Below are 14,702 nucleotides of genomic sequence, written 5' to 3' on the forward strand. Positions count from 1 at the left end.
AATTTCAGTGCATCTATTACTATGCTAACCATACACCTCCCCTACAAATACTTCCCTGGTCTGAATTAAGACAATTTCTATTAGAAAAATAGTTCCAGGGGCGCCTGGGTGGCTCAGTCGGTTAAGCGGCCAACTTCGGCTCAGGTCACGATCTCGCGGTCTGTGAGTTCGAGCCCCGCATCGGGCTCTGTGCTGACAGCTCAGAGCCTGGAGCCTGTTTCAGATTCTGTGTCTCCCTCTCTCTCTGACCCTCCCCCGTTCATGCTCTGTCTCTCTCTGTCTCAAAAATAAATAAATGTTAAAAAAAAATTAAAAAAAAAAAAAAGAAAAATAGTTCCAATAACTTGGCTCACTGGCCCTGGACTAATTATTGTGATTATAAGCTATTAACTGAAATCAATGCTATTGGCCACATGCTAGCTAAGTTACAGAGTGTCTAAATTTTTTGCTTTCTTTTTGCATCTATTTTTTCAAAAGAAAAGAATATATTATTATAGTTTATATTTTCAGACTAACTAAATATATTCTTTTCCACAAAGTTCCTTTTGTTAAACAATTTTTTAAAAATCTCTATCCTTGTTTCCTATTCTGTGTCATTCCTTCCATTCACTCATTTCCCACAGGCATTTTTTAAAGTAAACTTATTGTTTTGGAACAATTTTAGGTTACAGAAAAAATGCAAAGGTAATACAGAGAGTTTCCATATATGACACAGCCAGTTTATTATTGACATTTTACTTCAGTATGTTATATTAGTTACAGGTAATGAACTCATACTGATACATTATTATTATTAACTAAAGTCCATAATTACATTTTCTTAGTTCTTTCCTTAAGGAAAGGAGACAGTAATAATGTAAATGACTAACATTTACATGGCTTTTATGAGCAGACACTGCTACAAATGTGACATGCATACTAATGCACTTTATCCTAGTATAGACTTAAATCCATAAGGTCAAGAAGCTGGAAGAACTCCAAACAGGATAAACCAACGAAATCCATACCAGGACACATGATAATTAAACTTCTGAAAACTAAAAGCAGAGAAAATAATCTGAAAAGCAACCAAAGAAAACTGACATCTTACTTATTGGGAAAAATAACTTGAAAGGCAGCAGATTTCACTTCAGATAGTACTCATATATCTCCATTTCACAGGTGAATAAACTGAGGTACTTAAACATTCAGTAACTTTGTGAAGAAGCCAGGTTGTTTGATTCCAAGGTCTGTGCTCTTACCTCACGCTTAATGAAGCTATAATTAGGCAACCACTACTTTAAAGATTCACATACATTCAAGCCCGGTTCACCAGAACACCAAGTTGTATAGCTCTGTGGAACCACACCCCAGTTAATAATAAAATGTGATTCTATCTGGAACGTTTTCCATACACATATGTGCTTCTTGGGACTCTCCCTGAAGTTTCAGAGAAATTGAGAACTGTTGGAAGATTCAAATGTTCTAGATCCTACAGAGACTCAACTTAGAAATAGTAACTATTGGGGCGCCTGGGTAGCGCAGTCAGATAAGCGTCCGACTTCAGCCAGGTCACAATCTCGCGGTCTGTGAGTTTGAGCCCCGCGTCAGGCTCTGGGCTGATGGCTCGGAGCCTGGAGTCTGTTTCCGATTCTGTGTCTCCCTCTCTCTCTGCCCCTCCCCCGTTCATGCTCTGTCTCTCTCTGTCCCAAAAATAAATAAACGTTGAAAAAAAAAAAAAAAGAAATAGTAACTATATACATAACTATTTATAAACTTAAGAATGAACATAACAAGAACCATGCAGTACCTATAAAATGAAAATAAAATACCTATGGCTAAAAGAAATAAAAGATTTAAAGATGTCCGCTTCAAGGAATATGAGGTAGATGTACTTTTCCCTGTTCTTCCTTCTAATTACAACTAAAATTCCTGGGCACTATATACAAAACAAGCATAGGAAGACTCTGAAAGATAGAAATAAGGCAGATAGACTCGGGAATATCAGGGCCTGAGAAATGAGATGAGTTACATTAGTGGGAGGTTTTTTTTGTTGTTGTTGGTTTTTATTTATTTGTTATCTCTTATATCCCACTTTTGGTGCTAAGGAAGCTGGCAACCTGGGAATGCAAACTGTACAGACAAAAAAATCCTTCTGCAAAAAGTCTGCGATCTACAGCCAAAGGAACAGGATAGGGGCAGCCTAGAAAGAGAAACTTTTTAGATAATCTATTCCATCCAAACACAAAAACAATAAAAAAAAAAAAAGTGGCCCCCACCCATGTCAGTAAAGAGTAAGTAGAAAGTCAAGACTTCCTCTCCAAGAGGTTTCAACAAGGTGTCCCAACACCTTTACAGTAGTGTCACAGAAGAAAGTATGACTTTTGTTGCTTTCATTCCCATAGACAAGTAAAGAAGCCTTACTTTCCATGTTAGGGGAGATCACCTGGGAAGTCTGGACTTCAACACCGACCCAGCATTAATGAGGCATTCCTTCCCTTCCTTAGTGAGTGGTGTTAGAAGAAGCTTAGTGAAGAGTCAAGACATTCACCATCTCCCTTTAGTTACGAGGCCACTGCCACCATGCTGCCAGTGGGACAATGGGAAGAGCTGGACTTGAAGCCTGCTCAGCAATAACAAGGATCCCCCTACCTTACATGCAAACAAGGCTGAGTAGGGAGCCTGGACTTCTATTTCCACCTCAGAGTAATAAGTTGGTGCCTCACTTTCCACTTTCAAAGAGATATTACATAAAGCCAGCTAAAATAGAGGCTTACATAAAACCAGCCTCATGAACCAAAAGGTCCAGGGTTAAATAAAAAATTACTAGTCATACGATGAATGAGAAAGAGCTCAAAACAAATGAAAAAAGGCAATCATTAGACACCAACGCTAAGATGGCAAACATGTTAGGATCTGACAAAGATTTGAAAGAAGCCATGAGTAAAAATGCCGTAATGGCAATTATGATGATGCCTGAAACAAATGAAAAAATACAAAGTCTTGGAAAAGAAACAAGAGATATAAAGAAGAACCAAATAGAAAATTTAGAACTGAAAGCTATAGCTGAAACGCAGATTTCAGTAGAGGGGCTCACCAGCAGAACAGAAGCCACAGAGGAAAGAACTAATGGATAGGAAGATAGAGCAAAAGAAATTATCCAACCTGAACAACAGAGTGAAAATAGACTGGACAAACTGAAAAGAACCTCATAGTTGTGGAATTATGATAAAAGATCTAATTTGTGGCATTGGATTGCTGGAAAGCAAAGAGAAAGGGTGTGCATGGGGGGGGGTTGAAAACGTATTCAAAGAAATAATGACTGAAACTCCTCACATTTTGCAAGAGACCTAAAACCACATATTCAAGAAACTTGAATCCCAAGTAGGATAAACCAAAGAAATTCTCACATAGATGCCGCATAATTAAACTCCTGAACACTAAAGAAAAATGTACACTATCTATAGTGGAAAAACAACTTGAATGGTAGCAGATTTCTCATCAGAAACCATTGGGATCACAAGGAAGCAGCATGATATGTTTTAAGTGCTGAAGGAAATCAACTGTCATTACAGAATCCTACACCCAGGGAAAATATCCTTCAGGAATAAAGGACATTCAAAGGTGAAATAAAATTAATAATTTGCCACCAGTGTACCTACCCTGAAAGAAGGGTTAAATGAAGTTCTCTGAACACAAAGGAAATGACAATAGGAGGGATCTTGGAATTTCAGTAAAGAAGAAAGAACATGGTTAGAAAACTCTGAGTAAATACAATAAGTTTAATTTCTCTTGAGTTTTCTAAATTATAACTGATGTTTAAAGCAAAAATGATAACACTGTTGTGATTCTAAGTGTATCTAGAGGGAAGATTGAAGACAAGTATATTAAAAATGAGAGACAGTAAAGGAAAATGAGACAGTAGGTAAAATGACACACCAGTAGACTATGATTAATTATATACATATAATGTGATAATTAAAGCAAGCGGTGAAAGACAAAACAGGCAGAGTGAATTAAAAACATGACATGCTATATGCTGTTTACAAAGAATTCATTTCAAAAACAATGATATAGTCAGGTTCAAAGTAAAAAGAAGGAAAAAATAAACGATGAGAACAATTTTAAAAAAGCATGAAAGGCTATGCTAATATTAAAGTAAATCTCAGAACAAAGACAATTGCCAGAGACAGAGATCAGGGATAAACATTATATGATGAGAATATTGTCGATTCACCCAGAAGATGTAGCAATCATAAGTGAGTATGCAGACAACAACAGAGTTGGAAAATACGTGACGCAAAACCAATAGATCTGAAAAGAGAAATAGACAAATCCACTCATTATAGTTGGAGAATTCATTATCATCACTCAACAATCGATAGAGGACAGAAAACCCAGTAAAAATATGGAGGAACTCAACAATAACATGAGACAACAGGAGCTAATTAATATTTATTGAACATTGTACCCAACAACAGCAGAATATACATCCTTTTCAAGTACTCATAGAACATATAGCAAAATAGGCCTTGGACCATAAAAAACAAACCTCAACACACTTAGGAGAATTGCAATACTACAAACGTGTTCTCCAACTACCAAAGAACCAGACTAGAAATCAGTAACAAAATAATGGGAACATCTCCAAATGCTTGAAAAGTGAACAGCAGATGTTTATGCAATCCATGGGCCAAAGAGGAAGTCTCAAAATAAATATAAAGAGTACATGGAACTGAATGAAAATGAAAACACATCAAAATTTGTAAGACACATCTAAATCAGAACCAACAGGGAAATTTATAGCCCAAATGCATACATTAGAAAAGAGGAGATGTCTCATATCAACAATCTAAACTCCCACCTCAAGAACCAAAAAGAAGGGAAATTAAAACCAAAGAAAGATGGTGAGAGCAGATCTCAGTGAAATTGAAACCAGAAATAAAACACTGAATGAAACAAAGATCTGGTTCTTTGAAAAGATCGATAAATTGACAAACCTTGAAAAAGTCTGTCAAAGAAAAAACAAAGACTTACCAACACCAAAATTGAAATAAGGGTTGTCACTATTAATACTGCAGACATCAAGAGGATAATAAGGGAATTTGACAACTTGGACAAAAAAACAAACAAAACAAAAATTACTACAACTCTCCTGATCCAAAATATATCATTTGAACAGCCTTATAAGTATGTATTTTAAAAACTGAATTCACTGTTTAAAAATTCCTAAAAAGGAAATCTCCAAGCTCAAATGGTTTCTTCGAGAATTCTACAAAATATATAAAGATTTAACAAGCAATTCTATACAAACTCTGAAAAAATAGAAAAGAACACTTCCAATTCATTTTGTGAAACTGGTATTAACATGATGCCAAAATTTATAAATTGATAAAATATAAATCTCTATATATTAGAAAATCAAGTGAAAAGATAAATAAAAATTACAGGGGCATCTGGGTGGCTCAGTCAGTTAAGCATCTGACTTCGGCTCGGGTCATGATCTCACGGTTCGTGCTGACAGCTCAGAGCCTGGATCCTGCTTCACATTCTGTGTCTCCCTCACTCTCTGCCCCTCCCCCACTTGCACTCTGTCTCTGTATCAAAAATAAAATTAAAAACAACATTAAAAAAATTTACAAAATGTAAATAAAAATTACAAAAATATTTGGGGCAAAAAACAGTGTATAGAGAAACAAAGCTACGGCCCAATATCACTTATGAATATAGACACACAAAAATCTTTAATAAAATACTAGCATCTACAATTCAGCAACAAATAAGAATTATATACCACATCCAAGTGAGATTTATTCCAGGGATGTAAGACTGATTCAATAAAAAAAAATGAATCCAGGTAATCTGTAATATTAATAGCTAAAGAAGAAATATCACATGATCACCTTAATGAAGAAAAGGCATTTGACATGATTCAATACTCATTCCTGATGAAAATTCTCATAAAAATAGGAATAAAGGCAAACTTCCTCAACTCGATAAAGAGCACCTACAAAAAACTTTAGCTAAAATTATCCTTTCTGGTAGAAGGACTGAATGGTTTCCTTTTGAGCTTGAGAAAAGGCAGATGACAGCACTCCCCATTCTGATTCAATACAGTGCTGGAAATTGTACCCAGGGCAACAAGGCAAGAAAAGGAAATAAAAGACATACAGGCAGAGAAATAAACTGCATGATTGTATACCTAGAAATTTTTTTTTAAACCTTTATTTATTATTGAAAGACAGAGAGAGACAGAGCGTGAGCAGGGGAGGGGCAGAAAGAGAAGGAGACACAGAATCCAAAGCAGGCTCCAGGCTCTGAGCTGCCAGCACAGAGCCCAGTGAGGGGCTGAAACTCACGAACTGCGAGATCATGACCTGAGCCGAAGTCGGACGCTTAACCCACTGAGCCACCCAGGCGCCCCTAGAAAGTGTTTTTTAAAAAAACAAGCTATTAATACACAGACCTTGAATAAATCTTCAACATATATGCTGCATGAAAAAAGCTCATCCCCAAAGGTTACCTACCAAATAATTCCATTAATAAAACATTCTTTTTTTGAGAGAGAGAGAGATCACACACACACACACGTAAGCGAGCAGAGAAGGAGCAAAGGGAGAGAGGAGGAGAGAGAGAATCTCAACAGGCTACACACCCAACCCAGGGAGGAGTCCCTTGCAGGGCTTGATCTCATGACTGTGAGGTCAGGACCAAAATCAAGAGTCAGAGGTTCAACAGGTGCCCCTAATAAAACATTCTTAAAATGATGAAATTGTAGAAACGAACAACAGATTAGTGATTGTCAGGGGTGGGAAGGGTATGAGTGGGACAGAGGAGCTACGGATGTAAAAGGGCAACCTGAGGGAGGTCTCTGGTGATGAAAATGTTCTGCATTTTGACTGTGTCAATGTCAACATCCTGTTTGTCGTATTGTTTTGCAAGATGTTACCATTGGTAAAAACTGGGTAGATGGTGCATAGTATTTCTCTACATTATTTCTTACAACTGAATGTGTATCTATAATTACTGCAAGGTTAAAAAGTTTATTTTTTTTTAAAAAAGATAAAAATGTAGTTACACAGCACACTACTGGCTAGAAGACCAAATTTTGCTAAGGATTATTTTTGTCCTAATTAATGAGCAGACTTTGTACAAGATAAATCACAATCAGCTAAAATTTAAATTATAAATTTATAAAATATAAAACCTCTTACATTAAAAAAATAGAAAATTAAAAGATAAACAGGGGTGCCCGTCTAGCTCACATGTGACTTTTGATCTGTCATGAGCTCAAGACCCGTGGTTGTGTATAGAGCTTACTTAAATAAATAAGTAAGTAAGTAAATAAATACATAAATAAATAAATAAATAAATAAATAAATAAATAAATAAATAAAAATTATAGGGGCACCTGGGTGGCTTAGTCAGTTAAGCATCCAACTTCACCTCAGGTCACGATCTCACTGTTCATGGGTTTGAGCCTCGCATCAGGCTTGCTGCTGTCACTGTGGAGCCTGCTTCGGATCCTCTGTCCCCCTCTCTCTGCCCCTCCCCTGCTTACACTCTCTCCCTCAAAAATAAAGAAACTTTTTTTTTAATTACAAAAGCCTTATTCAAATAAATAAATACTCTAAACTAGCAATAGAGAGAGGCACCAAAAAAAAATGGACAGTTTACAAAAGGGGAAATATGCATGATCAGTAAATAATATTATACAATGTTTACCATCCTTAGTTATCAAAGAAACATGAAATAAAACAATATTACACATGCCTCAAGTGTCTAGCAGAGCACTGACCAAACTGTGAACCTTCCTACCCCACCTGGAATTCAATTTGCTAGATCATTTTTCCTCAGTAATCTAAATGAATTCATAACAATTCTCTCTGAATACATCCATTAGAATAATTTACAAGATACTGTACTTCCCTTGACTTCTTGGCCTAGAATGTCCTAATTTGTCTTCTTGGCCTTCCTTAGAATAACATTAGGATGTTAGCTGGATATTTTTTAATTCCCAAGTCTCTCCCCCAGAGGGAGAACGATGGAGTCTAGGAAAAGGGCCTATAATCCAGATCTCAGAGGTGCAGGTGTTTATAAGAAATGATACCTCCATTAGGCACACCCCACACACCTCTCCCAGAACTGGGTGTGACACCCTCAGAAGCCTTGTTACTGTCGGTATGCTTAGCCACAGGCCAGTATGCACAATGATACATACGTTTTAGGTTTCCAAATTTTGAATGTACTTTATGGTTTTGTTTTTCTCCTAAGATATATCTCTCCATTTGTCTTAGTCAGTTTATGCTGCTGTAACAGAACACCATAGGCTAGATGGCTTTAAAGAACAAACATTTATTTCTCACAGTTCTGGAGGCTGGGAAGTGTAAGATCAAGGTGGTAGCCAATTTGGTGTCTGGTGAGAGCCTTCTTCCTGATCTACAGATGACCACCTTCGTGCTATATCCTTACATAGAGGAGAGAGAAATCATCTCTCGTCTCTTCTTATAAGGGCAGTAATTTGTTCACGTGAGCTCCACCCTTGTGATCTAATTACTTCCCAAAAGTCCCTTATTCCATCACATTGGGAAATAGTAATTCAACATGTGAATTTGAGGGGGACACAAAGATACTGTACGTAGCACTTTTAGATCAAGTTATGACCTGATTGCACAAAGTTTCTCCTCTTAGTCTATGAAAGACTTGAAAAAAGAGAAGGAATTAGACTTTTGGTCTGAGGTTGGGAAGTAAACAGCCTGACCCTAACACTTACAGGGTAAGAGAATAGATGGAGACACTTAAATACTGTGAGCTTTGAGGCATTCAAATTCAAGCCAAGCAATCCTGGCCCACAAGGCATGACTGATCTCCCCATCAGTGGCCAGTCTTCAGTTACGGTTCTTTGGGTTTAGAGGTAGGCACATAAGCTTTGCAAACTGCTCTTTGGAAGTAGGATATGGTAAAGAGCCTACACAGGTCCAGAAAGTGTCTGGACAAAGAATTCTGAGGTTCCAGTAACCAAAGCATAATCTAGAAGGGAAAGGTATGATCTCTACATGAACAAGTCTTTTTTGGCCCCAAGAATGCCCCATCAGGAGGAGCTCAGCTAGAGAGCATAAGGGAGTTTTCAGAAGCCCAGAGCCCAGGGAAAGGATGCTTCTTGCCAGATCTAGGAGTAATTTTCCACACAAGTGGAAAATTTTATAATTCAGTCTGTTGACTAATTATTCAAAAATGAACAAGCAATTTGATTGGTTTCATTCCCAGCCACTCACCCAAAATGATCTTAATGAGTCATTGTCCATACTTCATCTTTATCTTCTCACAACTTAGGCATTATTGGGAAAAGTGAGATAAACCTGGAAGATTTGGTGAGTGTTCTTTTTCTTTCTTTTATATTTGCATGGGGTGGGGGTGGGGAAGGTACACAGATCAGAGGTTCAGAGGTGGAATATGTCTCTGCTTATGTTCTCTGTTGCAATATGATGGAATGCAAACACATATCACTGCTAAGATGGTAACCAAGGTATTCCTCTTTTATTTATGCCCCATCTCTATCCTAAAAGTATGAGACAGAATTATTATTCATTACAATTCACTGTGAATTGTAAGCTTTTGTCATCATACAATGTGCTTTCACATATGGCATTTTATTTCATTCCAATATAATAGATTGCATTTGAGAATAACTCTTTTGGTTCAGTAATAATAAACAACTTCATATATTCATTGGATAAATATATGCTAAATGCTTTTTATGCATCAGGTACTATGTAACATGTTGGAACTATAATAGTGAATGTTTGTGTCCTCACTAAATTTATAATCTAGTGGGGAAAACAGACAAAAAGAAGGAAAAAATAATTATCAAATTTTAATAAGTAGCTTTTATGTGGATAAAACACAAGAGACTGAAATGCAGAATATACAGTGGCATGGGGGGAACTATTTCAGGTCTTTGTTTAAATAAAGATCCCTAAAATTTTTAAGGAAGCCTTTTCTGACCACTCTACCAAAAGTAGCAATCATTCTATTCATCTTCTCCCCTTTGTTTTCTCATACACACACACTCACACATACATTTGCTTACTTATTTTGTTTTTCTCTCTCTCTTCTCATATGTAAGTTCTGTGAGGACAGGAACTGTTAACCTTTTTACTGTGATCGTTGTTTTTCTTTCTCTTCTAGGACTAGAATAGTGCCTGATACAGAGTAGGTGCTCAGTAAATACTTATGGAATGGATGAGTGAATGAACGAATGAATGAATGAATGAGCTAGTCAGGAAGACACTTTCCAAAAAGCAAATATATAAACTGAGACCTAACAATGGATCCAATCATGCAAGGGCTAGGTGGGGTGGGAGGAGACCTTTCCAGGTAGAGGAAACAGCAGCTGCAAAGACCCTGAGACAGGAAAGAGGTTAACATTTAAGGAACAGAAGGAAGGCCCATGTGCTGGAAGCATGTGTTAGGAAGTGGCTGGAACCGAGTTTACAGGCCAAGGTAAACATTGGGTTTCACTGTAAACACGTGGGGAAGAGATATAAGCAAGGAAGCTTAAACATAACCACTGTTGCTCCTGTTTAAAGTATCTATTGGAGGATGACAAAAGTGTGACCAGAGAGACCAGTAATGAGACTAATAGATATTAGCCTGTATCTATTGTGCACTTACTCTTATCAGGCACTGGTCCAAGTGCTTTATGTATCATTTTATTTAAGTAAAATTTTAGCTTGATTGATTGATAGATTCTCTCAATATTTTTCAAATTATTTTGCTCAAGCTTTATTTTTCCATATTATAATCTACTTCAGTATAATATCAGATACAGCAAGAAAAAAAAAGTCATTATTTTAAGGTTACTATGTTAGCATTTAATGGAGCTCCAAAGAGAACACCACAATTTTCATGTATTTTCCTTCTGAAATTTTTGAGAAATGTTCTCATAGATATTTAAGAAATACAACTGATTCTTAAGCATTTGAAAATGGTGTTTGGAGGAGAATAGTAATCCAGCAATGTGTGGGATCATCTAGGTTAGGGGATATTCTAAAGTGGGAATTTAGCTGGGAAATGGATAGGTAATCCAGATATTAGGCAACAAAGCCTGTACTAAATTGACTCCAGTGAGAAATAGGCAAAGAAGATAAATACAAGAAAAACCACAAGAAAATAAAATGGAAACAATTTGATTGAATAGGGGGAAAGCAGGAAAGGGAAGAATTAAAGATGTCTTCAAGGTTCTGAGAAAGAGGGATGTGTGCACTGTACGTACGTAGCACTGTTGATACCCTGCCCAGATCCCCTTCATGGACCCACTGCATCTAGCCCCCAACTGCTGTAGATATTGTGGATTAGGACTCACAGTTACGCTCTTGCCTGGACATGTGCCCTCAAGAATTGTCCTCAGCCGACTGGAGCTGCCCTTCCCCCAGCTGCCAGGGGGGTTATGTCCCCCCTCTCCAAGGACTGATGTGGGATATGCCCGCAAGGGGAGACAACTTAAGAAGCTATTCATTCCCCTTAAGCCATTCCCTCTAAGATCAGGCTGAGGCTGGTTTTCAGCTGAAACCACGTCTTTGCTTAGCTTCTGTCCTTGCCTCGTCTGTTTCCCTCACTTCGTTACACGTTTCTCCTGAGAGCACTTCCTCAAGAAGTCACTTACTCCAGAATCCCTGTCTTAAGCTCTGCTTCTATGGATACTGACCCCAAGATAGAAGAGTACGGAAGAACTGGAGGAACGGACAGAAAAAGGGAACTTAAGAGAAGGGTGTTCATTTGGATTTGTTTGATAAATACTATCAATCCTTACCAACATAGTCTTAGTTCTCTTGGATGCACCTTTCACACATGCTCACAGCCAGTGGAGAAAACTGTGAGATACTGAAGAAGTAAGGCATCTTACAAGTACATCTGATCAAAAATTGACTTTATGATATCACTTCTTTGACTAGAGATCCAAATGCCCATTGGATGAGTCTTAAGTGCCTTTTATTGAGCGACCCAAATTTTGAAATCTAAGTACTTTTCAGATAGAGAATGGAGAACCCATGAACACCTAGGGATCAGCAAAACATCCCCAACAATTTTTCAAGCATTTTATTTTTGGCAAAACTCAATTTAACTCATTTTGCAAGCACTCTTCCCTCCAGTTTTTAAACCCATGGGTATTTCAAAGGAAATTTAATCCATATGTTTCTGATTCATTTACATTTTAAGTCATAAAAATGTTATTTTTATAAGAGCTGTTTGATATCCAAGAAACTTTCTGAGCCTTTTAAAAAATCTCTTTAAAGTCTTGTTGGTCGGAGCCAGGGAGCAGACATGATGTGTGATGCACCACCCGAAAATGTGATCCAGACAGACTCAACCATAGACTGACCTCAGAACAATGCTTGCCACATCCAGCCAAAAAAATAATGGCAACGAGATGATCAAGAAAGTTGGTCTGGACACCAGAGAGTCCTTGAGAAACACAAGAGAAGCCGATGGAAAATGATAGCAAAGATTAAAGTAGGATTCATTAGCGTGTCACTGATGTGTTTGGGCATATAAGGACCAGACTTGCATGCATTACAACAAGCTATTGTTCCTGGCAGCTTTCAGGAAGATCTGCAGACTTCTAGAGGACAAAGTCTCCTATCACCACCCAAATATTTGATGTGAAGAAAAGCGTGCCTTTCTCAGTATCGTATATTATAGCAAAACATCAAAATAACATTCAAAGGACTTTTAATTAATTTATTGCATATGTGTACAGAGTACTAGGCAGTGATTAAAAGGATGATGTAAATATGTGTTTAATGATACAGAAAGATGTGACACACTGCTAATTGAGAATTATGGTGAGAAAACTGTCCATGATATTGGGACCACATTTTTGGTTAAGAAAAACCATATATAAAAAACATGTTTTTATATATGCATATCAAAATACTAAAAAGTAATTGTGGTTAGGATAATTGACAGGGCTGGATGCCTTTCTTTGCTCAGCTACGTTCTTGCTTTTAACTTTTCCACAATATGCATCATGTAAGTTAACAACAACAACAGTAACAACCACCACCACAACAACAAACTACTTTTGTCTGCACTTTACAAATTGCGCAGAATAGTATTCCTATAATGTTGTGGGAGAGTGATGCCCTTCTCTTTCTCCTCATTTCTTCTGCTCAGGAACAATAGCGCATGGGGTCCAAGCCGGAGGGGGTGCTACATCAAGCACTAGATGATCAAATCGTCTGCGATTGCTGGAATGCAGTTGTTCATCTGGAATGGCTGAATCTATGGTGACCACGCTTTCTGAACCCCAAATTGGTCACACGATCTAATGTGCGGGGGGCATACGACAGGATAGATTATTTTAAATCAGAACCGCTCTCAAAATTGTAGGACATATGGTCGTTCTGTCTACAAGGCACGTTGCTTCAGAAAGGAAGAAAAATTCGAAAAGGCAATCTATGGAGCGCTCTGAAGGAAAAAATAATGGCTGGTAATTTATAAAACTGCGGTTGTTCATACCGAACATCCCCTGAACAAGGAGAACTCTTTTGATTCCCCCTCATGTAGACGTAGACAGCATTTGAAATCCAAAGGACTATTACTTTCACATCTGTTGGCATCTATCTAGTTGCTGTCTGAAGTACTCCCCGTACAAAATGTGCACAACTGCCGATATTAATTATCTCATAAATTCTCTCGAAACCTGTAAAATCAGTGCTCTCCCCTGGAGAGCCACTCTCCCTAATGTCATTAGCACCCCATTTCCTCTCCCCTTGGCTACCATCCCCACCAACCTCAGGACTGGTTCTGAGTCACAGGCCATTTTACTTTCGGTTCAGCTGGGCTCCTAACACCCTCTTTGATCATCAAGACAGGGCAAAGGAAAGCAGAAACATCATTTTCTGAGGCCCTATTAGTAGAGAAAAGTTAGATAAATGATCCTTAATGCTTTCATTACAAAAAAAGAAAGTGATTCTAATTCTAATCAAATGGAATAGGGTAAGGGGAGAATTCAATTAATTATCATGTAAAATTAAGTTATTTCAAAACCCTGGAAAGACTTTCTGTTTTAACATTCTGTGATGATTTTATTTAAATATATTGTACTCTCACCTTCTGAAATGACTGAATTAATTTTAAGTAGGCATTAACTTTGAAGCCAAAAATGATGAAATGTTTAACCAACTGTCCTGTCATGGTTAATCATGCCCTCCCACCAAACACTTTCTGTTCAACTCACAAGAATATAAACTCTCAGTTCCAGGTACTTAGGGGACAATTCTCAGATGCTGGCAAATCTCTCTTCCAATAAACAGCTTTTTTTAAAAAAAAAGTTTGCCAGGACCCTAATTGATGGATAAATGTCATGTAGGGGCAAGGTCCTCTCCAGATGAGACCCACATAAATGAACTTCAAAAGTCCTTCATCCCATAGCAAAGCAATGGGATGCTCTACTGATCCCTTGGTTTAAGAAAAGGTATATGAGGGGCGCCTGGGTGGCTCAGTCGGTTAAGTGGCCGACTTCGGCTCAGGTCATGATCTCGCCGTCCGTGAGTTCGAGCCCCGCGTCGGGCTCTGTGCTGACTGCTCAGAGCCTGGAGCCTGTTTCAGATTCTGTGTCTCCCTCTCTCTCTGACCCTCCCCCGTTCATGCTCTGTCTCTCTCTGTCTCAAAAATAAATAAATGTAAAAAAAAAAATTTATAAAAAAAAAAAAGGTATA

At 37.7% G+C, this 14,702-nt stretch overlaps 1 long non-coding RNA gene across 1 annotated transcript in view; it reads right to left on the reverse strand.

Annotated features, from left to right (window-relative positions):
• The window catches only part of LOC121039811 (uncharacterized), an 87,696-nt gene extending 73,759 nt beyond the window's left edge, over positions 1-13,937 (reverse strand). The window contains exon 1 of the long non-coding RNA XR_005795007.1: positions 13,776-13,937. This is a non-coding gene — a long non-coding RNA (uncharacterized LOC121039811). The remainder of the gene's footprint in view (positions 1-13,775) is intronic.
• Between the last annotated feature and the right edge of the window lie 765 nt (positions 13,938-14,702).

This window comes from Herpailurus yagouaroundi, unplaced genomic scaffold, assembly GCF_014898765.1.
Source record: "Herpailurus yagouaroundi ecotype Mexico unplaced genomic scaffold, PumYag 181, whole genome shotgun sequence".
Taxonomy (NCBI): Eukaryota; Metazoa; Chordata; class Mammalia; order Carnivora; family Felidae; genus Herpailurus; species Herpailurus yagouaroundi.